The sequence below is a fragment of the Chelonoidis abingdonii genome, chromosome 10, assembly GCF_003597395.2.
Source record: "Chelonoidis abingdonii isolate Lonesome George chromosome 10, CheloAbing_2.0, whole genome shotgun sequence".
NCBI classification, from domain to species: Eukaryota; Metazoa; Chordata; order Testudines; family Testudinidae; genus Chelonoidis; species Chelonoidis abingdonii.
This window is the reverse complement of record NC_133778.1, coordinates 12,374,159-12,401,002: the sequence shown is the minus strand read 5'-3', so window position 1 is coordinate 12,401,002 and position 26,844 is coordinate 12,374,159. Positions and strand designations below refer to the sequence as shown.

The 26,844-nt window shown below is 43.0% G+C and overlaps 1 protein-coding gene and 1 pseudogene across 1 annotated transcript in view; one reads left to right on the top strand and one right to left on the bottom strand.

Moving 5' to 3' along the window:
- SPAG16 (sperm associated antigen 16) overlaps window positions 1–26,844 on the top strand; it is an 868,104-nt gene that overhangs the window by 89,204 nt on the left and 752,056 nt on the right. The gene's annotated exons all lie outside the window — the stretch shown is intronic.
- On the bottom strand, window positions 1,554–3,728 carry LOC142047351 (uncharacterized; annotated as a pseudogene).

Below are 26,844 nucleotides of genomic sequence, written 5' to 3'. Positions count from 1 at the left end.
TCTTCTGCTGAGCAACCAGGAGATGACGATGGCTAGCAGTAGAACTGCACCTCTGCTGCCGCCTGAAGATGTAAGTGATAGATGGAGTGGATCAAAACAAGAAATAGACCCGATTTGTGTTGTATTCATTAGCTTCCTCCCTCCCTCCATGAAATCAACAGCCTAGTAAACCCAGGGTTTTCAGTTCAATCCTTGAAGGAGCTATTCTGTGTGATAGCTGTTTGTGTTTCTCCTTGATGCAAAGCCACCCCTTTTGTGGATTTTAATTCCCCGTAAGCCATGTCGTCAGTCGCCCTTCCCTCCGTCAGAGCAGACAATTGTTTCATACCTTTTTTCAGCCCAGATGCCATAGCACTGGGATCATGGAGCCTGCTCAGATCACCACAACAATTATGAGCACTGTAAACACCATGCACATTATCCTGGAGTATATGCAGAACCAGAACCTGCCAAAGCAAAACCGGGTGAGGAGGCAACGGCAATGCGGTGACGAGAGTGATGAGGACATAGACATGGATATAGACTTCTCACAAAGTATGGGCCCCAGCAGTGTGCACATCATGGTGTTAATGGGGCAGGTTCATGCTGTGGAATGCCGATTGTGGGCCTGGGAAACAAGCACAGACTGGTGGGACCGCATAGTGTTGCAGGTGTGGGACGATTCCCGGTGGCTGCGAAACTTTCGCATGCATAAGGGCACTTTCATGGAACTTTGTGATTTCCTTTCCCCTACCCTGAAGCGCCAGAATACCAAGATGAGAGCAGCCCTCACAGTTGAAAAGCGAGTGGCGATAGCCCTGTGGAAGCTTGCAACACCAGATAGCTACCGGTCAGTCAGGCATCAATTTGGAGTGGACAAATCTACTAGTGGGGGCTGCTGTGATCCAAGTAACCAACACAATCAAAGAGCTGCTGATATCAAGGGTATTGACTCTGGGAAATGTGCAGGTCACAGTGAATAGCTTTGCTGCAAAGGGATTCCCTAACTGTGGTGAGGCGATAGACGGAACCATATCCCTATCTTGGCACCGGAGAACCAAACCAGCGAGTATATAAACAGCAAGGGTTACTTTTCAATGCTGCTGCAAGCACTGGTGGATCACAAGGGACGTTTCACCAACATCAGCGTGGGATGGCCGGGAAAGGTACATGACACTTGCATCTTCAGGAACTCTGGTCTGTTTCAAAAGCTGCAGGAAGGGACTTTCTTCCCAGACCAGAAATTAACTATTGGGGATGTTGAAATGCCTATAGTTATCCTTGGGGACCCAGCCTACCCCTTAATGCCATGGCTCATGAAGCCATACACAGGCAGCCTGGACAGTAGTCAGGAGTTGTTCATCTATAGGCTGAGCAAGTGCAGAACGGTGGTAGAATGTGCATTTGGACATTTAAAAGCACGCTGGCGCAGTTTACTGACTTGGATAGACCTCAGCAAAACCAATATTCCCATTGTTATTACTGCTTGCTGTGCGCTCCACAATATCTGTGAGAGTAAGGGGGAGACATTTATGGTGAGGTGGGAGGTGAGGAAAATCGCCTGGCCACTGATTACGCGCAGCCAGACACCAGGGCGGTTAGAAGAGTACAGGAGAGCGCGATGCGCATCAGAGAAGCTTTGAAAATCAGTTTCATGACTGGCCAGGCTACGGTGTGAAAGTTCTGTTTGTTTTTCCTTGATGAACCCCACCCGCCCTTGGTTCACTCTACTTCCCTGTAACCTAGACAACCTCCCCTCCCCACTTCGATCACCACTTGCAGAGGCAATAAAGTCATTGTTGCTTCACATTCATGCATTCTTTATTAATTCATCACACAAATAGCGGGATAACTGCCAAGGTAGCCCAGGAGGGGTGGGGGAGGATAGAAGCACTGGGTGGGGTGGGGGAGGAGGGAAGGACAAGGACACACTGCATTTTAAAATTTATTGAAGGCCAGCCTTCTGTTGCTTGGGCAATCCTCTGGGGTGGAGTGGCTGGGTGGCCGGAGGCCCCTTCCCACTGCATTCCTGGGCATCTAGGTGAGAAGGCAATGCAACTTGGGGAGGAGGGCTGTTGGTTACATAGGGCTGTAGTGCCTTTCCTGCAGCTCAACCATACGCTGGAGGATGAGTTTGATCTTCCAGCAGCCTGAGCATCGACTCTTGCCTTCTGTCAGCAAGCTGATGCCACCTATCAGCTTCAACCCACCACTTACTCTCTTTAGCCTACCACGTACACTCTCCAGCCTGCCATCTCTCCTCATGTTCATATTGTGCTTTCCTGCATTCTGACATTTTCTGTCTCCACGCATTTTGCTGTGCTCTGTCAGTGTGGGAGGACAGCAGGAGCTCAGAGAACATTTCATCCTGAGTGCGTTTTTTTCACCTTCTAATCTTTGCTAGCCTCTGCGAAGTAGAAATATTTGTAGCTGGTGGAGGAAAAGGGAAAGTGGTAGTTAAAAAGGCACATTTTAGGGAGCAATGGGTATACTCTTTCACGTTAAACCTTGCTGTTCACATTACACAGCACATGTGCTTTCGTTACAAGGTCTCATTTTGCCTCTTGTGTTGAGGGTCTGCCAGTTTGGTGCAAGAGATCACTCATGCTTCCCCGCTCCCCCCACCACATGGCTAACAGAGGGAACATTTCTGTTCAGCCACAGCCAAACAAGCGAGTAGGAATGGGAACCTCTGAATGTCCACTTAATAAAAGCACCCTATTTCAACCAGGTGACCATGAATGATATCACTCTCCTGAGGATAGCACAGTGAGATAAAGAACAGACGTTGTTTGAATGCCAGCAAACACTGGGACCATACGCTGCCATGCTTTGTTATGCAATGATTCCAGACTACGTGCTACTGGCCTGGTATGGTAAAGTGTCCTACCATGGCAGACGGAATAAGGCCACCCTCCCCAGAAACCTTTTGCAAAGGTTTTGGGAGTACATCCAGGAGAACTTTACGGAGATGTCCCTGGAGGATTTCCGTTCCATTCCTATACATGTTAACAGACTTTTCCAATAGCTGTACTGTCCGGGAATGCCAGGGCAAATTAATCATTAAACACTCTTGCTTTTAAACCATGTGTAATATTTACAAAGGTACACTCACCAGGTACACTCCACCTTCAGGATCCGGGAGCATGCTTGGGGTGGGTTCAGGGGTTACTGGCTCCAGGTCCAGGATGAGAAACATATCTTTGCTGTTGGGGAAACTGGTTTCTCTGCTTCCTTGCTGTTAGCTATCTTCAGTCTCTTCATCATCATCTTCCTTGTCCCCAAAACCCGCTTCTGTGTTGCGTGATTCTCCATTCATGGAGTCAAAGCACAGGATTGGGGTAGTGGTGGCTGCACCCCCTAGCATGGCATGCAGCTCATCATAGAATCAGCATGTTTGAGGCTCTGATCCGGGGTGGCTGGTTGCCTCTCTGTTTTTTTGGTAGCCTTGCCATAGCTCCTTAATTTTCACGCAGCACTGCTTTGCGTCCCTGTTATGACCTCTGTCCTTCATGCCCTTGGAGACTTTTTCTAATGTTTTGTAAATTTCATTTACTGGAACAGAGTTCAGCTAGCATGGATTCAGCTCCCCATAGGGCGAGGAGAGCCCATACCTCCTGTTCGGTCCATGCTGGAGCTCTTTTGTGATCCTGGGACTCCATCATGGTCACCTCTGCTGATGAGATCTGCACTCACCTGCACCTTGCCACACTGGCCAAACAGGAAATGAGATTCAAAAGTTTGTGGGCCTTTTCCTATCTACCTGTCAGTGCATCTGAGTTGAGAGCGCTGTTCAGAGCGATCACAGTGGAGCACTCTAGGATAGCTCCCGGAGGCCAATACCGTCAAATTGCGTCCGCACTATTCCAAATTCGACCCAGCAAGGCTGATTTCAGTACTAATCCCCTTGTCAGAGGTGGAATAAAGAAAATGATTTAAAGAACCCTTTCAGTCAAAAAAAAAAGAGCTTCATCGTGTGGCCGGGTCCAGGCTTAAATTGAGGTAACGCTGCTAAATTCGACCTAAAATCATAGTGTAGACCAGGCCTAAGTGACTGAGTTTTAAAGCGTTAGTAATAAAATAATAAAATAACAGTGGAGAAAGGAAGAAAGTGTTAGTGCCCCAAGCCCTAACTCACTTTCATACTCACACCCGCACTACCCGAAGCTGCCCAAGCCTGAGTGTAATGTAAGAAGAGGGGGAAGGGTGGACAGGAGTTCTTGTCCCATGCATGGATTGTCCAGGGTCCGCTGTTGATCTCTGACTTGCTTCAGCTCTTGAGAGGGTTTTAAGTCCTGGGGTCCTTTGGGGCGACTTGTTTAGGGACTTCTGTTCCTGGTGCTTTTTGTACCAGTTTAAACTAGCTTTCCATGGCTTTTTTAGCTTTCTCAAAACACACCAACCTCGGGGACGCAAAATGGTTATCATCCCCCGGTCCCGCGCTTGCCTTCACTGTCTCGCTTGTTTTTGCAGCCTCTGCAATCCTGTTCAGCTGAGTCCTCCTTTCTCATGGCTGGTTGGGTGGAATAGGCCCCCATCTTTCTTGGCTGGCAGCTGAGAGTCAGATGCGTGCTGCAGCCTTGAGCTGGAGTCAGCATCTTATTTTTGGACTGAGTTAGCCCATTCTCTGCTCTCTTTCTCCCTCTTTGGTCTCTTGCAACCTGCAAAAGAATCTTTCACTCCACACCTTTGACTCTTCCCAACATGCTTTGCAATGCCTGCACCAGTGTTAGCAACATAGAAGGCTGATCTGCCTCCCTGTGGGACCCTCTGAGGGAGGGGTTCCTTGGGGCTGTGACAGCAAGCACTCTGTCCTGTTTGATTCCATTGATTAGAGGCGTTGGAATGAAGGAAAAACCACAGACATAGATCCAAATCCAAAAGGGATTTTCCAGGGGTACCATTTCCTCAAGCAGAAGAATGACACTCCATGGTCCTCCCTTCACCTGTCTGATTCACTTGCTGGCACCAAACGAGCAGGGGAAAGCACCAGAAGCTGCAACAGGGTTGAGTAGAAGACCCACAGGAGAGAGAGGAATGGTTCAAACCACTCCCAACATCATTCCATGAAGCTCCCTTTGCTGTTGGAGATGGAACAAATAATGCCAGCAGGCCCTTTGAAGGTGCCTACCAGTTGATCTGCCTGCTTGCTGCTCCCACTATGTTCAACCCTGGAGTAAGCATACATGGAAGCAACACCTACACAGAAACAGGACAGTAGCAAATAACAATGGTGGTCTCATTTCCCAGTCACTGGCAGATGTGCTATAGCTGGGTGAGAACATAAAGGGAGGAGGAGAAGGGCAGAGACTACAGGGATTATGAGTGATGAGTAAAGTGTGGCAGAACCACTAGGAACTTAGAGTTGGAGGGAGGGGGGAAGAGCATGGATTGTGAATGGGGAAAGGGTAAGGAGAGAGTGTTATGATTTAGAATTGGTTTTTTGAATGGTAAAAGAAGCAGAGCAGAAAAAAATCAACATTGACTTTGTACTTGGGAATGCGTAAGGGTATTATTGCAATGTGGAGTCACCACCAGAAGCATAGCAATTGGGTAAGAGCAGAACCGTGACAGAAGGAAACTAAAAATGTTTGCATCCTGTATAGCTAGGTGTGACAAGGCAAGATACCATAAAGTGGTCCACAGCATTAAAGCCTTTACTAACATCAAGGAGGGCGTGCCATGAGGAGTAGAGAGTGGGTGGTCATTGCTTACAAAAAGAAAAATGCCCTTTGTGGACATAGAAAGACATGCTATACTTGTTCAGAATATGATGAGATTTCCAGGTCTGGGTATAGACACACACAGGGGACATACAGCATTGTTTTTTCAGGCACCAGCTTATGCTCTCAAGGGTCTGTGTCTGGTCTGACATTTGAATAATAAGGAGAACCTGAGATACAGGACACATTGTAGATTGGCTAACACTACACTTTATAAGAGCAGTTTTGTTTAGCCTGCCAGAAAGAAGAGCTACACTATTGGTTGAAATATCCTGGAATACTGTGATGTCACAGTTGCGGGACTTGAATATTCTAGCCTGGGACTTTATTCATTTCCCTGGTTTTCTAGATAGACTTTCCGGTATGTGCAGAACAAAATTCAAAAGCCCAGAAAAGATCAAATATCTGACCCAGCTTCTGCCAAATCCTGACTAGAGAAAATGTGCACTTAGTTGTTCCTAAACAATATTAATAATTTTCTCATTTCTTTTTCTTATACTGCTTCTATTAGTTTCTTTCTTCTTTCATAATACAATGTTTCAGGTAAAGCTTTGTGTTGCCTAGGTCAAAGGAACAAAAAGACGCTTTCCCTGGGAGACCTTTCTCCATCCTCACTTTTGTATCTGATCGACTAAGCTCTCTATTTTCAACAGTAGTCACTCAGCAGCTCTCTAGCCTGCAACAAATGTCAAGGTTTTAACAGGTGATAGTTGGAGGTCTAGTTGTCACCGGAGATGACCAGGTGGAAGCACTTTTATTCATTCATGGCTTGCAGCAGAAAGCATAGGAGTTTCCCACATACTCCTCAGAAGCTTGTCAGTACTTCACTGGGGCTAGAACACTGAAAGTTTAAATATGCAGTCCATTGAATTTGCAAGGTTATTTCTGCTAGTGTTACAGTATCAGGGTTCACATGCTACTTTAAATATCAGATCTGAAAACAAAAAATCAACATTTCTTGCAGCAAAAGGAATTAATATTGGTCAGATTATTTGCTTTAGCAGAGTTCTCCTTACTTTCAGGTGAAATTCTGTTTGGTTATGGTAATCAACCCAGGATGATTTTTCCGCTATTAAATGACAAAGATTTTCAGCTTCTTTCTGTGAAATGTCTCAAGTTTTAAAGACTGAGTTAGGAAAGTTACGTTAATTGTTTCCACCAGTGCATTCATGCTTCATTTCTCATAGTGTATGTGCAAAGAATTCTTAGTGCAGAATTAAAGTAGGTATCTGCACGGAACAGTGACTTGACAGTCTCAGCGGATGAAAAATGAACGAGGTGACTGTACTTGTATTTTTTGTGTATGCAATTTTATTTCACTGATGGAACTGTGCTGTTTGGTAGTGCTTTTAGGATTGTAATCAAATAAGCACACCCTTTCAATTTTTTTCTAATAGCTGATTTGCCCAGTGCATTCATTCTACAAGTGGGGCATTTAAATATATCTTTGAATTCCTCTTCTGCTCAAAATTTTCTTGATAAGTCGTCTGAACATGATGTCCTTACTGTTGAGTACAAATATACTGTGTTTTCATATTTATTGTGTTTTTATGGATTATTTCAGTTTCCATTATTAGTTAGCAGTATTGTGATAATACGTAGCATCCCAAATGAAGATCAGGGCACATGTGCAAGGTACTGTACATATATTTTTAAGAGTCCCTACCCCAAAGAACTTAAACTGTAAATAGTCAAGCCAGACAAAGGGTGGGAGAAAAACAGTAATATCCCCATTTTACAGATGGGGAACTGAAACACAAGGAGGCTGAATTACTTTCCTAGGGGCACAGAGTCTATTGGAAAATCTGGAATTAAATACAACTGCCCTGAGTCCCAGATCAGTGCCTTAAGCTTAAGACCATCTTTCCTCTCTTGATTTATGTTTAGCATTGCCTGTCTGTATACGTTTGCTAGAAAAAACAGGAGGCTCTGTGAAGTCAGTATGTTTTTTTTTTTATCATTTTTAATGCTATATTTTTAAAACAGATAGTCAAGGAGTTAGAATAGCATTTTGTGATAAGGATATGAAAATTGGATTGGCATATACACATGCTGAAGATGACACTCCATTTAAAGGATGTTACCCCCAATACTAGTTATATTTGGATGATCAGATTTTAAGATGGTCACCTGGACTTTCAAATTAGCATATTTTAATTGAATATTAAGAAGTTGTTCATAGCTATTACCACCAGATGTTTGGTCCTCTTCTTTCCCATCAGGGCACCTAGTCCATCTGATACTATAGAATCACTGTGGCTCAGGGGTTCCCCATGCTCTTTGGTGGTGCCCAAGGGGTCAAGGAGGGTCCCAATTGAACAGTGGAAAGGTCTTCACACCAGAAAGTCTGAAGTTCAATTAGGTAAAGTAGGTTTTGGTGTCAGCAGGGTCCTGGGATTGTGAAGATGCCACTTGTAGTCCAGGCGCCTCCCATGGATCGAACTTTTTCCCAGGAAGATGCTGTTCTTCCACCAGCCTATGTAGATCAGAGTCGCATTTAGCTACAGAAGATGAATATTGGGCTTATAAATCACTGGGATCATTTTGATCTCTGAATATTCCTGCAGCTTCCAATATCTCCTCCTTTTGTAAACAGTGAAGCTTTTGTCTGACCCTTTGACCCTCTTTTTTTTTTTTTAAATCCCTGTCTCAGAAACATAAATGTGCTCTTTGGAAAATGGACTCTTTTTAGATACCATCTGTCATTTTCGGGGCACTACCGCAACATACAAATAACTGCAAGGCACTCAAATCTACATTAATTCAGTGTCTTAAAATAAATTATTATTCTTCTACTAGTCAAAATACAACTGTTCTTTTAAAAAATGGATAAAAATTACATGAATAGAAAACCTTGTAACTAGACTGCCAATAAATTACTGCACTCCTTCAGGGCTGAAAAGCCCAATAAAATCATTGATTTGTACTCAGCTTTTCCCTTCTTCTTTTTTTTCTGATGGCATATATTTTAGAGCCTGATCCAAAGTCCAGTGTGAGTCTTTGACCCAACTTCAGTGGCTTTAGATCAGTCCTGTAGTGTTCTGTGCTGCTTGCATGTCTTTTGGCAAGCCCCACCATAGAGTTATGGAGATGACCATTCATTTTGCTGGGTGGTAGCATGCAGTGTGGTCCTCAGCTAAGTGCTGCAGCTGCTGTCAGCCTCTTGACTGTCTGATGAAATTTCATGTTCTGCAGTGCAGATCCGATGGGACTGTGTAGCCCTGAGTGTGGAGGTTTAGAAGCAGAATTTCTGAACTATTTTAAATGTTTGCCATGCACCAGAGATTAGAACCCAGCCCAGGAGTGCCTTCATTTCCTCTTTGCAGTATGTTCATCTTCTATAAGTTCATCAGACAAGGTTCTCTCCTTCTTCTCAAAATCAATTTCATGTGCCTGGCCAGATTCCCATGGTATATTAATGGTAAATAATCTAAAACTCGCTTAACCTACTTGGAGGATGTCATATATATAGATAAATGCTTTTTAATGTCTCTTGAGACATTTGTTCTAAACTTGTAATTGCTTGTTGATAAAAGCTGTGCCTCAGAATCAAGTGCTGCCACATCTCTGTGTGTATGTAGTTAAATTGGTTTAAATCTTGGACCTATTAAAGTCAATGGGAGTTTTAGTATTGACTTCAGAGGGGCCAGGATTCAACCCATCATGTCTATGAAACATTGTATGTAGTTGTTACTGTTCCCAGTGTGCATTGTACCTTGCCCCCTCCTGCCCCCCTTCATTCACTCCCATGAGCTCCTTTTACGAGCCACCAGTCTGTGCCCGCCCTTCTCTCCAGGCAGAATGTCCAGTTCAGCCCACTTTTAGACTGGATCACCAGGTTACAGCACTTCAGTTCCCAGAAGCATATTACCTTTTCAGGTCCAACTGAATTCGGACCCTGCTTCAGAATTCTGTCTGGAAGCTTATGACTAGTATGAAATTGCAGTGACTTAGGACAGCTTTTCAAAACAAGTATGATTTATTTATTAATGGGAGACAAATTGAGAGACAAGGGATAAAATAACAAAAGCTGAAACACATACTATCTTATCTAAACTTTGATTTTTTTCCTAGCCAATTTTAGATAGAGTCATAGCATTGGGATGGGTGAGATAGAGTGCACTCCTGCAGCCTTTATCAGTCAATGTCTCTCTCCCCTTAAAGTTGCAGGTTGTCTTGTTCAGAGTTCTGCCTGAAGATCTCCTGGGGTTTGGAGCAGAGCTTCTGAACCTGAACAAACAAGTTTATATGTTTCTCCAGAGGGTAGTGGAGTTATTCTTCCCACAGTAGATTGTTGGTATTGTCCCTTTGAGCTCCAGGGAATTGAATTCTGCCTATAACCAGAGTCTGTGGGTTTCTGAGGATTCAATATTAACTACCTTTTAGCCAGTCATACAATAACCCCCAAACCCAGAGAGATAATTTTTATGGGTGTAATCTATGTCTATACCTAGTACAGATAATTCCCACATTCTTCACAGCGTTCAGTTGCTGTGGCTGCTATCAGATGATAGGTGACACAATAAAAAACAATTATTTCAATGGAAGGCCAAAATCTAACCCTTTAAAAAATGAGGGGAAAGTGTTATTTTAGTCTCTTCATTTCAAAATGGCAGAATCATTTTTGCTTAAACTAAAAAAAACATAAGACCTGAATGATTAAATGTTTTATTTGTAATACATTCTCTCTGTGTGTATGTGTAACATTTGATCTATGTGTGGCATAAATTTAAATAGCACTAGCAGCAAACTGGAAAAAATTGAAATTAGACAGGGTAATAGTCCCACAACGAAGAGAAGTGCCTTTAACAATGCCAGAGAAAACTTCTTTTGATTTGACTGACTGACTTATGGGGTTGTGAAAACTGTACTTTAAACATGCACAAGGAAATAAGAGAGAAGGTATTTCCTTATATCAAACATGTAGACACTTAGACTGAAGTTGAGCTGGAAGTAGGAGACAGACTTGTTGAAAGTCTCTGGGTAAGGATAAAGGGGTTAAAAAAAAGAGTGATTTCATGGTAGGGGTCTACTACAGATCACCGACCCAGGAAGAAAAGGTGGATGAAGGGTTGTTTTTTTTTAAACATCTAACAAAATCATCCAAAGCCCAGGACTTGGTGGTGATGGGAGACCTCAACTACCCAAACATCTTTTAGGAAAGATAACACAGCAAGGCACAGATTATCCAGCAAGTTCTTGGGATGTATTTGTGACAAATTTTTATTTCAGAAGGTGGACAAAGCTACTAGAGAAGAGGTTCTAGATTTGATTTTGAGAAATAGGAGCAACTGATTAAGAATTTGAAGGTGAACGGCAGCTTGGGTAAAAGTGACCATGAAATGGTAGATTTCATGATGCTAAGGAATCGTAGGAAGGAAAAGAGCACAATAAAGATAATGGATTTCAAGAAGGCAGACTTTAGCAAACTCAGGTAATTGGTAGGTAAGATCCCATGGGAAGCAAGTGTAAGCGGAAAAACAGTTCATGAGAGTTGGCAATTTTTCAGAGACCTAGTGGCTTGTGCTCTTAATAATCAGACTGAATAGGAAAGACAGCGAGTACGACAGGAGACTACCCTGGCTTAACCAAGAGATCTTCAATGATCTGAAACTCAAATGAGTCCTAAAAAAAGTCAGAAACTAAGTCAAATTACAAAAGATTTATATAAACAAGTATTTAGGGAAAAATTAGAAAGGCCAAGGCACAAAATGAGATTAAACTAGCTAGAGACATAAAGGGTAGCAAGAAAACATTCTGCAAATACATTAGAAGAAAGAAGACCAATGATAGTATAGGCCTGTTACTCAGTGACGGGGGAAATGCAATAAAAGAAAATGTGGAAATGGCAGAAGTGCTAAATTACTTTTTTGTTTCAATTTTCGTCAAAAAAGTTAGCAGCAACTTTACGTCTAACATAGCAAATGCCAGTGAAAATGAGGGAGGATAAGAGGCTAAAACAGGGAAAGAACAAGTTAAAAATTGATAAGACAAGTTAGATGTCTTGAAGTCACCAGGGCCTGATGAAATGCATCCTAGAATACTCAAGGAGCTGACAGAGCAGATATCTAAACCATTAGCAATTATCTTCCAAAAGTCATGGAAAACTGAAGAGATTCCAGAGTTCTGGAAAAGGGCAAATGTAGTGCCAGTCAATAAAAAGGAAAATAAGGACAATCCAGGGAATTACAGACAAGTCAGTTTAACTTCAGTACCCAGAAAGATAATGGAGCAGATAATTAAGCAATCAGTTTGCAAACACCTATAAGAAAATAAGGTGCTAAGTAGCAGTCAGCTTGGATTTTTTAAGAACAAATTATGTCAAATCAATCTAATAATGTTCTTTCACAGGGTAACAAGTCTTGTGGATAGGGGGAAAGTGGTAGATGTGGTATATCTTGATTTTAGTAAGGCTTTTGATACTGTCTTGCATCACCTTCTCATAAACAAAATAGGGAAATACAGTCTAGATGGGGTTACTATAAGGTGCGTGCATTGCTGATTGGAAAACTGTTCCCAGAGAGTAGTTATCAGTGGTTCACAATCAAGCTGGAAGGGCATATCAAGTCAGGTGCTGCAGAGGTCAGTTTTGGGTCTAGTTCTGTTTAGTATCTTCATCAGTTATTTAGATAATGGGATAGAGAGTACACTTATAAAGTTTCAGGGGGTAGCCGTGTTAGTCTGTATCCACAAAAACCACAAGGAGTCCGGTGGCACCTTAAAGACTAACATATTTATTTGGGCATAAGCCCACTTCTTCAGATGTATGGAATGAAAATTACAGATGCCAGCATTATTATACTAACACATGAAAGGAGTTAACTCACAAGTGTTGGCAGGGCCAATTCAATCAGGGTAGATGTGGTCCACTCCCAGTAATTGATGAAACAATGTCAATTCCAGGAGAGGCAAAGTTGCTTTTGTAGTGAGCCAGCCACTTCCAGTTCCTATTCAAGCCCAAATTAATGGTGTTAAATTTTCAAATGAATTTTAGTTCTGCAGTTTCTCTTTGAAATCTGTTTCTGAAGTTTTTTGTTGAAGTATGGCTACTTTAAAATCTGTTATACAATGTCCAGAAAGATTGAAGTGTTTTCCTACTGGTACTTGTATGTTACCATTCCTGATGTCTGATTTGTGTCCATTTATTCTTTTATGTAGAGACTGTCCAGTTTGGCCAATGTACATGGCAGAGGGGCATTGCTGACACATGATGGCATATATAACGTTAGTAGCTGTGCAAGTGAATGAGTCCTTGATGCCGTGGCTGATGTGGTTGGGTCCTCTGATGGTGTCGCTAGAGTAGATATGGGGACAGAGTAGACAACAAGGTTTGTTACAGGGATTGGTTCCTGGGTTAGTGTTTCTTTGGTGTGATGTGTAGTTGCAGTATCCCTGATGAGGCCACGGCACATCTGGTGGCTGAGCTTTGTGACTTTATTCTCACCCAGAACCATTTCATATTTGGGGGCAACTTAAACCTTCAAGTCAGTGCACTGCTATGGTTACCCACATGCAGGGCCAGCTCCAGGCCCCAGCGCGCCAAGCGGGAGGGCGGCAGGCGGCTCCAGTGGACCTCCCGCAAGTGTGCCTGCAGAGGGTCTGCTGGTCCCGTTGCGGCTTCCGGTGGAGGCATACTGCGGGCACGCCTGTGGGAGATTCACCGGAGCCGCGGGAGTGGCGAGCGGCAGAGCGCTCCCCGTGGCGTGGCGCCGTGCTTGGGGGCAGCAAAATGGCTAGAGCCGGCCCTGCCCACATGGCCCCACAGTATGGCAACATTTTTATCGCTAACTTAGAGCAACACTTCCTCAACTCTCATCCCCTAGCGCCCCTTCTCTACGTGTGCTACATTGATGACATCTTCATCATGTGGACCCACGGGAAGGAGGCCCTTGAAGAATTCCACCTGGATTTCAACAATTTCCACCCCACCATCAACCTCAGCCTGGACCAGTCCACACAAGAGATCCACTTCCTGGACACTACAGTGCACATAAGTGATGGTCAGATAAATACCATCCTATACCAGAAACCTACTGACTGCTATACTTACCTGCATGCCTCCAGTTTCCATCCAGGACACATCACACGATCCAGCGTCTACAGCCAAGCCCTAAGATACAGCCAAATTTGCTCCAATCTTTCATACAGAGACAAACACCTACAAGATCTTTATCAAGCATTCTTAAAACTAAAATACCTGGGGAGTGAGGAAACAGATTGATAGAGCGAGACGGGTACCCAGCAGTCACCTACTACAGGACAGGCCCAACAAGGAAAATAACAGAACACCACTGGCCATCATCACATACAGCCTCCAGCTAAAACCTCTCCAGAACATCATCAACGATCTACAACATATCCTGGAAAATGATCTCACACTCTCACAGAGCTTGGGAGGCAGGCCAGTCCTCACTTACAGACAGCCCCCCAACCTGAAGCAAATACTCACCTGAAGTAAACAGGATGAAATTCAGTAAGGACAAATGGAAAGTACTCCTCTTAGGAAGGAACAATCAGTTGCACACATACAAAATGGGAAATGACTGCCTAATGAGTACTGCAGAAAGGGATCTGTGGGTCATAGTGGATTACAAGCCAAATATGAGTCTACAGTGTAACACTGTTGCAAAAAAAGCAAACATCATTCTGGGATGAATTAGCAGGAGTGTTGTAAGCAAGACACAAGAAGTCATTCTTCTGCTCTACTGCGCACCAAGTAGGCATCAACCAGAGTATTGTATCTAGTTCTGGTTACCACATTTCAGGAAAGATGTGGATGAATTGGAGAGAGTCCAGATTAGAGCAACAAAAATGATTAATGGTCTAGAAAACGCAACCTGTAAGAGAAGATTGAAAAAAACTGGGCTTGTTTAGTCTGGAGAGGAGAAGATTGAGAAGGGACATGATAACAGTTTTCAAATACATAAAGAGGCGTTAGAAGGAGGGAGAAAAATTGTTCTTGTTAACCTCTGAGGATAGGAAAAAAAGCAATGGGCTTAAATTGCAGCAAGGGCAGTTTAAGTTGGACATTAGGAAAAAATTTCTAATGGTCGGGGTAATTAAGCACTTGAATAAGTTGCGTAGGGATGTTGTGGAATCTCTGACACTGGAGATTTTTAAGAGCAGGTTAGACAGCCACCTGTCAGAAATGATCTAGATAATACTTAGGCCTGCCTTGAGTGCAGGAGACTGGACTAGATGACTTCTTGAGGTCTCTTCCAGTCATATGAGCCTATGATTCTATGATTTTGGGAATTTTTTTTTGTTTTTTTTTATATTTTTCATCAATAGATTTAAAGAAATTGTTTACATTGCTATTTTGGCTTCATAATGAACGTATGCATCTGCTTAGGTGCACAATGAAAAGGGCAGGACTTCTGTTTCTTTCATTATAATTTAATAAAATATTTCTCTGATTCTCTTGCTGCTGATTTTTTATACATTATGTTTGAATTCTCTTCAAACCTATATCTTGTATGAGGGTGAAATGTTTTGTGTTATGCAGGAGGTCAAGTTAGATGATCATCATGGTCTGTTCTGGACTTAAAATCTAGAGCAAGGTATCTTCTTTTAAACATAAAAAGCAGCCAAATGCTGTAATGAAACAAACTTTTTAAAAGGTGTGGTACCTAGCTCTGAGATGGGAGAGGTGGGGTGGTTTGCATCTGTCCAACCTTGGTGGTGTCAGGGGCTTGTTCAGCCCCAGGCGCTGATTAGGGGAGTTTTAAGGGCTGCTCTAATTGTACTCCAGCTGGTATTGCCTCTAAGGAACTTGTGGGTATGTCTACACATGGCACACTAAGTCTAGGTTCTGATTCATGTTTGAGCCCCAGCCTGCTTCCGTCCACACACAAATCAGTCTAACTTGGTCAGCAGGCACTCAGGACCCAGCTCCTAGGACCCTCTTTTGGGGGGTCAGTCAGAGCACAACTCCCTCTGTGACTTGGGTCCAAGCCCTGTCATTTTGCAGTGTGGACACAGGTCAAGCTGCAGATCTGAGTCAGAATGTCTGCATAGTGCAGTATGCACATGTTAGCATGTCTGTGAGCCACGGGTCCAGCAGTTGGAAACCGAGGTTTACGATGCAGTGAGGACATTTAAGTGCATGCTTGGAAACATTAAGTCCATAAGCCTGGATCCCGCAGACTTAGGCTTAATGTGCAGTATAGACATACCCTGTATGGCCTAGGGAATAGCTGGAGCATAGTGGGTGTCCTGGCTGCATTCCTTACACCCCTAACATAATCATGCTTGACCCACACAATCCAGTACAGCACCAGCTAGTTCTGCTGCCAGACATGCACGCCTTTGTAACCTATGAGCAGAGCACCGAGGCATTCACCAGTGTTTAGGATCACCATAAAACTACTGTAGATTTGTAGTGAAAGTGTGAGGAATTGTGCCACTTTTATGTGTGTTTTATATATGGATGAACAGCCATGGCAGATTAAGTTTGGGAAACCCTGGTGATTTAGGTAGGATTTGAAAAATAAAAATTTGCAGTGGAAAAAGCTAGTGTGTATTAAAGTATAGTTCTACTTTAAAAAGTGACTCTAAGAGACCAGCTAGAATATGGCTTCCTCTCAGAAGTATATTGGTTTTGAAGGCTAAGAGTAATACAAAGCAATAAAAACTTTCCCCGATTTCAGGAGGTATGATTCTGAATACACACAAACAGATCTATTGAGTTAAGTCAGTGCCACTTTTCAGAGTAAAACTCACTTTAACTCACCATGCCATCTGTTCTAACCCCTATAAATAAATTATCTTCCTGTCTAGAGATCTTAGAGTGGGTCCAGAAATTGAATAATAACTTGCAGTTATGATATCTTACAAAAACATGTGGTATTGAAATTGTGTTATTTAGGAGCAAGCTGGCAAAAATTAATTCCATTCTTCAGCACTGTCTACTTTAAGAAGTTGACCGACTGCAATTGGGACTGAAAGATGAGAGTTTTACAAAACCACCTAAGGAATTGAGTCAGAAATTGATTAATAAAGGATTAAAGATTGGCAATATCATTAATGCCAATCAACATGAGTTTATGAAAAATAGATTTTACCAAACTAACTTTATACATTTTGAATGAGATTACAAGTTTGGATGATAAAGGTAATAGTGTTAGTGTAATATACGTAGACCTCTGTAAGGCATTTGACTTGGTGGAGCACAATATTTTGATTAAGAAACTAAAATGATACAAAATCAACATGGCACACTTGAAGTCATGAAAATCTGGCTAAATTATAAAGTTAAAAATGGAATTGTAAATGTGGACTCATTATTGAGTGCGTGTATTTCTGTTTCGTCATGGAGTGGGCCCTGCAAAGATTGGTTTTCAGCTCTGTTCTAATTAAAATGTTTATCGATGACTGGGAAGAGACCATAAAATCATTCCTGACAAAATTTGTAGATGACACACAGATTGGGGAGTGGCAAATGATGAAGAGGACTGGTCACCAATACAGAGCTATCTGGATCGCACAGTAAACTGAGGGCAAGCAAACAATATGTATTTTAATACAGGCACGTGTAAAGTGATACGTAGAATCAAATAATCATAGAAATGCAGGAGTGGAAGGTACCTTAATAGGTCATTTAGTCTGCTCTCCTGCACTGAGGCAGTACTAAATATTATCTAAACCACTCTGACAGCTGTTTGTCGAATCTGTTCTTAAAAACCTCCGTTGACAGAGATTCCACAACCTCCCTAGGTAATTTGTTCCAGTGTTAACTGCCGTTACAGTTAGGAAATTTTTCCTAATGTCTGACTAAGTGTCCCTTGCTGCAATTTAAGCCCATTGCTTCTTGTCCTGTCCTCAGTGGATAAGAAGAACAATTTATCTCTCTTCTCTTTATAATAACCTTTTAGGTTCTTGAAGCCTGTTATAATGTCCCCCCTCAATCTTCTCTTCTCTGGACTAAACAAACCTAGTTTTTTCAATCTTCCCTCATAGGTCATGTTTTCTAGACCTTTAATCTCCCTCCCACTCTCCTCTGGACTTTCTCCAATTTGTCCACATCTTTTCTGAAATGTGGTGCCCAGAACTGTACACAGTTGAGGCTTCATTAGTGCTCAGTAGAGTGGAAGAATTGCTTTTTGTGTCTTGCTTACAACATTCCTGCTAATACATCCAAGAAAGATTTTTTTTTTGCAACAGTTTTACACTGTTGACTCATATTTAGCTTGTGATCCACTATGATCCCCAGATCTGTTTCTTCATAATTTCTTCCTAGGCAGTCATTTCCCATTTTGTATTTGTGCAATGGATTATTCCTTCTTAAGTGTAGTACTTTGCATTTGTCCTTATTGAATTTCATCCTATTTATTTCAGACCATTTCTCCAGTTTGTCAATAGCATTTTGAATTCTAATCCTGTCCTCCAAAGTGCTTTCAACTCCTCTGAGTTATGTATCACTTGCAAACTTTATAGGTGTACTCTCTGTGCCATTATCCAAATCATTTATGATAATATTGAGTAGAACCAGATGCAGGACAGATCCCTGTGGGATCTTACTCGATATGCCCATCCAGCTTGACTGTGAACCAATGATAACTACTCTCTGAGTAATGGTTTTCCAACCAGTTGTGGACCTGCCTTGTAAGAGATTCATCTAGGCTATATTTCCCTACTTTCTTTATGAGAAGGTCATGTGAGACAGCATCAAAAGCCTTCCTGCAGTTGAGATATATCACATCTACTGCTTTCCTCTAACCACAAGTCTTGTTACCCTGTCAAAGAAGGATATGACGTTCGTTTGACATAATTTATTAACTGACAAATACATTTTGACTGTTACTTATCACCTTATTATTGTCTAGGTGCTTAGAAATTGATTTTGATTATTTGCTCCATTATCTTTCCAGGTACCAAAGTTAAGCTGACTGGTCTATAATTCTCTCGGTTGTTCTTATTCTCTTTTTTATAGATAAGTACTCTATTTGCCCTTTTCCTGTCCTCTGAGATCTCTTTCATCCTCCTCATGTTCTCAAACGTAATCATGAATGTCTCAGATCTCTTCAGCCAGTTCCTTAAGTATTCTAGGATGTATTTCGTCAGGCAGTGCCAACTTGAAGACATCTAACTTGTTCTTTCTCTATTTTAGCCTCAGATCCTACACCACTTATGCTGATGTTCACTATATTGGTCATCAGATCACTGCTAACCTTTTTGGTGAAAACTGAACAAAAAAGGGCATTTAACACTTTGGCTGTTGCTCTGTTTTCTGATATTGTCTTTTCCTCCTTCATTGTGTAATGGTATTACCCTGTTCTTGGTCTTCCTCTTGCTTCTAATGTAATTGTAAAATGTTGTCTTGTTAGTCTTTATGTCCCTAGCTAGCTTAATCTCATTTTGCACCTTGGTGTAGCAGGGTCATCACCCCGCTCCAGCCCTGAAAGGGTAAAAGCAGCCCTGGAGAGGGCTGCAGCAGGTAAGAGGGATTAAGACCAGCTGGGGAAGCTGAGTGGGTAGCTGACCACTACTGTGGCTGGTTTGATGAGGGCCCATCTGGCCCTTATAAGGGGGCTATGGGCCAGAAACCAAGAAACACTCTCTCTCTAGCCTTTTGAGACTGAAGGTCTTGGCTGCCTGGGAAACTGAGGAGGGTACCTAGGGTGGAGCAGTGCTGGGGAAGGGCCAGGGAGCTGTGGAGCTCCAGCCCAGCAAAGCCCCAAACTGCAGGCCAAAGTAAGGACCCACTAAAGGATACTAGGGCTGCAGAGGGGCAGCCCAGATATAGGAAGAGACAGCTGGTCCAACCCCCCTTGCTGATGATGAGTGGTTGACTGACTGCAGTCTGCCCCAGTGAGCGGGGGGCAGATGGTGACTGGCAGTAGCCACTGAGGCAAGGTGGGGATAGAGGGTTGGGGGTTCCCCTGGGAGGGGGGACAGACGGGGTACTGCAGTGGGAAGAACCCCTTAGGCAAAGGGCACCGGGGTCTGGGAGGGACACGGGGCCAGCGGCAGGTGAGACATCAGCTGAGAGAGGGTGCTCCGGAGCTTGGACAGAGCTAGTTCCCTGGACAACCAGCAGGAGGTGCCACACTGGTGAGTTGTCATCCCGCTACACTTGGCCTTTCTAATTTTGTCCCTATGTGTCCGGGTTGTTGTCGTTTTTTTTCATTTTCATCTAGAAACACAGAATGTAGACTGCACTTACAGGCTGGGGGAAGTGTGAAACTGTGGCCAAAAGAGCTAATGCAATCCATGGATGTATAAACATGGGAATATTGAGTAGAAAGAGGGAGGTTCCTCTTCAAGTGCTTGTATAGGTCCTGTAGGTGTCAGGAATCGGGGTCGGCAGCAGAGTTAGCCTCCGAACAACTTCATCAGTACAACTGGCCTGCAGCAACTGCCTGATTCCCTGTGATGCCTGATAGGCTGCTGAGTCATCAGGCTGGCTCTTAAGCCAGTACTAGCAGCAGCTCACTGGCTTCTTTATGCTCATGCCCACCACTGTGCCTGCTCCTGCTGCATCTGCCTTGCACCCAGCCTTGCCTTGCCTTGCCTTATCCTATCCCCGCCTAGAGCCCTTCTTTGCCTGATACCCGGCTCGCTCTGGTTTTGACCCTGGGTGCTTCTAATTCCCAGGATCATCCTCAAGCCAAAAAAAGGCAATGGCAAGATGATCCTTATAGCTGCAGCCTGGCCAAGGGAGCCAGGATGTTCATCCTGTCCACCTGGAAATCCTTCCAGTCACTGCTATCCAGAGACCTCATCACATAGAACAGGGGTTGGCAACCTTCAGCACATGGCCCATCAGGGTAATCCGGTGGCGGGTTGTGAGACATTTTGTTTACATTGACCATCCACAGGCACGGCCCCCTGCAGCTCCCAGTGGCTGTATTTCGCCGTTCCTGGCTAATGGGATCTGCGGGAAGTAGCAGGCCACAGGGGTGTGACCAGAGCACATTCTGCCTCAGCAACCTTTGTGGCACACATCCTCATTACGGACATCTACTGAGTGGCAATGTGATCTTCCATTCATACATTCACCAGACATTATGCGCTATCTGCTTCAAGAGAGGAGGTAAATGTAGGAAAAACAGTCCTACTGTCCCTCGTCCAATGTGTCTGTGAGCCCCACCTACAGCGTAATGGACCTATGCAAGCACTCAGAGAAGAAAAAACAGGTACTTACTTTTTTGTAACTGTTGTTTTTCGAGATTTGTTGCACATGTCCATTACATGACCCACTCTCCTTCCCTGACATATCAAAGTCTACCATTGTCTTCCTGTGTGAAGGAACTAAAGGAGGGGCTCCACCCATTATACCCCGAGTATGAGGAGCTCTGGTATGAGTGGGGCTTCCCTTGTGGCTCCTGCAAGGGAAAACTCTCCTACGCTGGTGCATGGGACATGCATACCTATAGTGTAGTGGACATACGCCACACATCCTGAAGAGTAGCGCTTACGGAAACTGTTTTTTATATTACCTCTGTATTTGGCAGAGGGTTTGGAGAAGAACTACACAAATGATTAAAGGATTGGAAAACATGGTTGTTAACGAAAGACTCAAGTCTATATGCACCTGTATGTACAAAAGAAATTTGATAATACAGGGCCCTTCAAAGGCTTAACACGATCCAATGGGTGGAATGTGAAACTACACAAATTCAGACTAGAAATAAGGTGCAATTTTTTTCCTTTTTTCTTTTCCTTTTCCTAGGTAGCAGGAGTCAGGTTGCTAGATCAGCCTTTTCCAGGCTTGCCATTCCAATACTTGCCTCATACCTACTCCATCCTCCCATACACAATCAATCAAGTGTTTTCTTGGGTGTCCTGTTCTCCACCTGCAAACTCTGATCTCAAATGCCTCCCTAGCAGGATTCTCTTCATCCATCCTTTGTACACACCCATATCATCTCTGCCTCCTCTTTTTCAGTTTCCCTCTACTACCGCAGAAATATCATTCTGATTATCATTCTGCATGTGGTCCAGCAATATCACCCCCTGTCACTGCCCCCACACATCTGATCGCAGTGGTTTCAGGTTTTCTCGAGTGCCTCGCTTTGGTTATCCATATCTCTGAAATGTACAGAAGAGCTTCGTTTTATATAGTTGTCCCTTAAATAGTCTGAGTTCTTTTAATTTATCATAAATCACTTGACTTGTCTTGTGCCAGACTTCTCCTGCACTCAACAGCTCTGCTAGCAGTTCTGTCAGTTTTTCCATTTGCTGCTAACCAGCCCCCAGGTATGTAAAATTTGTAACAGTGATGTAAGGCAAGCACTGTGTTGAATTCTGCATCACTGAACATTTTAAAGTCAAGATGGAATGTTTGTCTACAAGATGTGCTCTAGTTCAAACAGGAATTAATTCAGAGAAGTCCTTTGTCCTTAATTATGCAGGAGGTCAGACTAGATAATCACAGTCAGGGCCGCCCAGGGGAGGGCAAATGGGGCAATTTGCCCCAGGCCGCGCAGGGGCCCCCATGAGAGTTTTTTGGGCCCCTGGAGCAGGGTCCCGGGCCCCCGGAGCTTCTTCTGCTCCGGGTCTTCGGTGGCAATTCAGTGACGGGGGGTCCTTCCACCCCAGGACCCACAGCTGAAGTGCCGGGTCTTCAGCAGCAATTCAGCGGCTGGGGCCTCCTGCCGCCAAAGACCCCAGGCCCCCTGAATCCTCTGGGCAGCCTTGATCACAGCGGTCCCTTCTTTAGAATCTCTGAATTCAGATGGGACTTGTTCGCCTAACGCCCTTAGGCATTTTTGAAAAATGTCTCTCAACTGCTAGGATAGTTTTGACAAAACTGTTTTCAGCACTGTTACAGTGTGATTGTGTCTCACTCACATTTAGTGGGACATCCTGCTTTCTGTAACATTGCTGAAAACAGTTTTGCCCCATATACAGTAGTAGTTCTCTTACATTCAACTTATGTTCAACACCAGTTTACGTAGTTGGAGATGGAGGGGCAGACGTGCCAAACCCGAATGGCATTGTGACTAACGTGGTCCAATGACCACCACACCAAAATTGTAGTCTTACTTTTTGCTAACAACTATTATCATCAGTGGGTCAGTTTCTTAGTGTGCAGAAGGCCTTAATCTCTGATGTTGGCAAACTGGTCTGAAGACTCAGTACTTTCACTACAAACTACAGGTCAACATGTTATACATAATAGCTTTGTTTGTGTTTTTAATCATCCTGTGGGGCATGGGATAACAGTTATTAGTTAACAAGTTGTTTTGAAGCAGAATAAAGTAAAATGAAATGCAAAAGGGAGTAGTATGGGGAGCATCAATAAAGGATAATTGCAAATTAATCAATAACAAATGGTTTATAAATGTGTTTACCAGTTCATTATAGTGATATATGAACCCTTGTAAACTATTTTTGCTTATAAATGTTATTGAGATGAGTACATATGAGAAGGGGATTCTGAGTTGATTGTTTTTTGTGTTTTTTTTCAAACAATACATTTTGGGTTCTTTTTATATGCCTTAAGAGTGCAGTGGACATATTCACAGCTCTTTTGGGTCTAATTCTTGTTTCATTTACATTACACAAGTAGTTCTGTTTAAATCAATGGGATTATTTACACAAGCGAGGCCAGCAGGAGTTTTAAGAAATCAACCAAATATTATGAGACTCTCAGTAAAATTGCAAGACTTGGCAATATTTCATTCCTTCCTTCCCAAACGTTAAACACAGTTGTCAACTGGAATGTTAAATTACAATTTGCAGACTTTCTTTAGGGTTGGTCTTCCTGAAAAATGACAATACAGCCTGTTGAAATAGGTACAGTTTACATTATGTAATGCATATGCAGTAGATAGTCATACAATATGTGAAATACTGCATGTTCATAATTATAATTAAAATACAAACTTCATTTTTTAAATTGAATTTTTTTCCTGTATCTTTTTATTATTGGGATAATAATGAATTAAATAGTGGTTTTGGAAGCTGTAACCAAAGTGTTGGAGTACATCAGAAAATCATTAAAACAGATTTCTCTAAAAGCTATGATACACTTTCATCATAAATTATTACTGATTAATTGTATTACTGCTGCTCCTAGGAACTCTTATCACAGACCAAGACCCCCTTGTATAGGTACTGTATAAGCACAAAACAAAAGTCCAAATACAAGGCAACAGATGGACATAAACAGGCTGGCATAATGTTTGCTTTATTTAAAAAAAAAACAAAACAAAAAGAAACCTGAATTACCGCTACCAGATGTATTTAGTTTACACTAGAACCTCAGAGTTATGGACACCTCGGGGACGGAGGTTGTCTGTAACTCTGAAATGACCGTAACACTAAACAAGGGGTTCAGTCATTGGTGGTCGGAGCGGGGGACTTGGGGCTGCAGTGTGTGTGTGTGTGTGTGTGTGTGTGTGTGTGTGTGTGTGTGTGTGTGTGTGTGTGTGTGTGTGTGTACGGGGGAGGGGCTTCTGGCCCTCAGAGCACCAGGGCTCAGGGCTTTAGATCTGGGCTGGGGAGGGGGCAGTGCTGGGGCTCAGGGCTTCAGCCCCACAGCTCCCCTCCTGGTTTCAGTCTTGTAGGGCGAGCCAGGGCTCAGGACTTCAGTCCTGCAGCTCTGTTCCTGGTTTCAGCTTCTAGGGGGGTGCTGGGGTTTGGGGCTTTAGCCCTGCAGCTCCGTTCCTGGTTTCAATGGTGGTGGGTGGAGATCAGGGCTTTATCTATGGTGGGGAGGAGTGCTGGGGCTGAAACCAGTGCTCCTCTCATAGCTAGAGCCCTGGTGCCCCCCCGCAGGGCTGAAGCCCTGAGACCCCGTACTCCTGAGGGTCAGAATCCCTGAGCCCCACGCCCTGCCGGGAGCTCTGACCTCCCTCATCCTGTGGCTGCAGCCTCAGCTCCTCCTTTCCCCTGGCTGAAGCCCTGATCCCCAGGGATAATGCCCTGAGGCAGTAAAGTATTTGTTTTTTGTGTGTGTCTCTCCGCTGCTGCCTGATTACTTCCAGTTCCACATAGTGTCCGGTTGACCGATAAGTCCATAACTCTGGTGTTCGTAACTTTGAGGTTCTACTTGTTAAAGAGCTTATTCCTTCACTCTCATACTTCCCTGGTCCTTCTCGCATGAACAGAGAGCAACAATACCCCAAGTCTGAAGGTGCAAACAATTTGATGTTTATTGGGGTGGACTTCCAGCAAGCTTAAATTTAAGTTCCTTTTTCCTTATTTTCAAATCCCCACTTACTTCCTGTTTGCCCCGAATTTATACAGTAATATTCTTAGCTATACCTTAACCAATCATTCTACTAAAATTTACCTAACCAATCCTAACGTATTGTAACATGATTAGCTAACCAATCATATCCCACCACCTTAATTAGTTTACACCCAGAAAAATTAATTATACAGCAGACAGAAACAATCACAGAACCAGACAGAGACCATGCAAATAAACATTCAAAACAATGCAGAAGTGAGGATTTCACAACTACATCTATACAGACATAAGGGTTCTCCAGCTGTGTCTATTGATAAGTGAGTTCTTACCAGACAGAAAACTATCAAACTAAATTTCCTTTTACATGTTTTAGGCTCTTCCCTTTCTCTGGAGGTGATAGATCGAATCACCTTCCTAACAGCCCAGACTGCCTTATTTAAACATGACTAAACAAGGCCTCAGACTGTCGCAGTGAGAAAGGGCCCTTACACAAATAGATAATGATTTTGATTCTTTCTTTTATACCTCTATAACTAGCTAAGTGATAAGAATACACCTACATTCTTAAAGTACAGGCCAGACAGGCTTGAATATCTATATCCTAACACTACTGTATGGTAAGTGCAGTGGTCGACTTTGACAATTACATAACTTTATGGGGAAATAGCAAAAAAACACAGTACACCAGAATGGCAGACAAAAGTGAACTTGTCAAACACTTGAATGCAATAATATTTTTAGTTATTACAGTCTTGAAAGTGACAGTTACTGTAATGTAAATAATTTACAGCAACTCCTTACATTGTGTGGGTCAAATTTTAAAAGGTGGCCTCTTTTATTCAGGTGCATTCTTGTTTGTAGAATCATAGAAATGTAAGACTGGAAAGGAGCTTGAGATGTCTTTTCTAGCCCAGGGTCGGATTAGCCACTGGGCTGACAGGGCCCATGCCCAAGGGTCCCAGTCAACTGGGGGGCCCTGGAAAAAATCTGCCTGCTGCGGCTGCCTCATTGTACTGCAAATGCTACAGAGTGAGAGTCTGTCTCTGTGACTTGTCAGCATACTCAATCTGCAGCACATACAAGGCTGCAAGGTGGTGGTGGCTGACAAGAGTGGGGCACAGGAAGCAGCCAGAGATGGACTGTGGGCATGGGGAGCAGATATCCCCAACTAGGCTGAGCCCCAAGAATGAGGTGGTGGTAGTGCTGACCCAGATTTGGGCTGGGTCTGAAAATGTCTTGACACTCACAGGATTGGATCAGGTTTGGGTTGTTATGGTGTAGTCAGGTTCAGGTTTGGCTTTAAAATTAGGACTGAGCAGATCTCTGCACAGTAAAGAAAGCTCATAATAATCTCTCTTAGTTAATATATGTTAAAAATGATGAAATGTCTGGCTCATAATGGCAACATTTATAAAGTGCTCTACAAAGCTGAACTAGAAGTCGATCGTATCATGAAAATTGCCTACTTTAACATGCCTAATTGAATTGTATGTGCTATGCACCATGTGTTGCAGGCATTTAAAATATCACTGAAGTCTGGTAGAACCCTAAGCAAAATTTAAATCTACAAAATTAAATTATTTTGCATAAGTTTGCATATGTTTACACCAATTTTTATTTTATAGTTAATCATATAGTTGCTTTCTCAAATGTAGGCCTTTTTTGAGAATGAGACAGGTAATGTCCTCAGGAGTAACATACCTTTAATTGTGTTGTGCCAAAATTGTCTTGAAAATTTATGAGTCAAAGTGTAAAATGTACCTGCATCTGTTTTACCATAAGACTGATGATAGTATTTTTATTAACATTATTTTCTTCCCTTTGGAAGTGAAATTTCACAAGTCTGATTTAATTTGCAACAATGTTCTCAGAAGGTCTTTTCTGTGAAATCACTGATGGTTTCCACATCTGAGTAGCTGTAGTCTATTATTTACATAGTGGGGGAAAATGGATACAGTTTTGCATCTCAAAAGGGAATGATTTGTTACATTCAGGGTA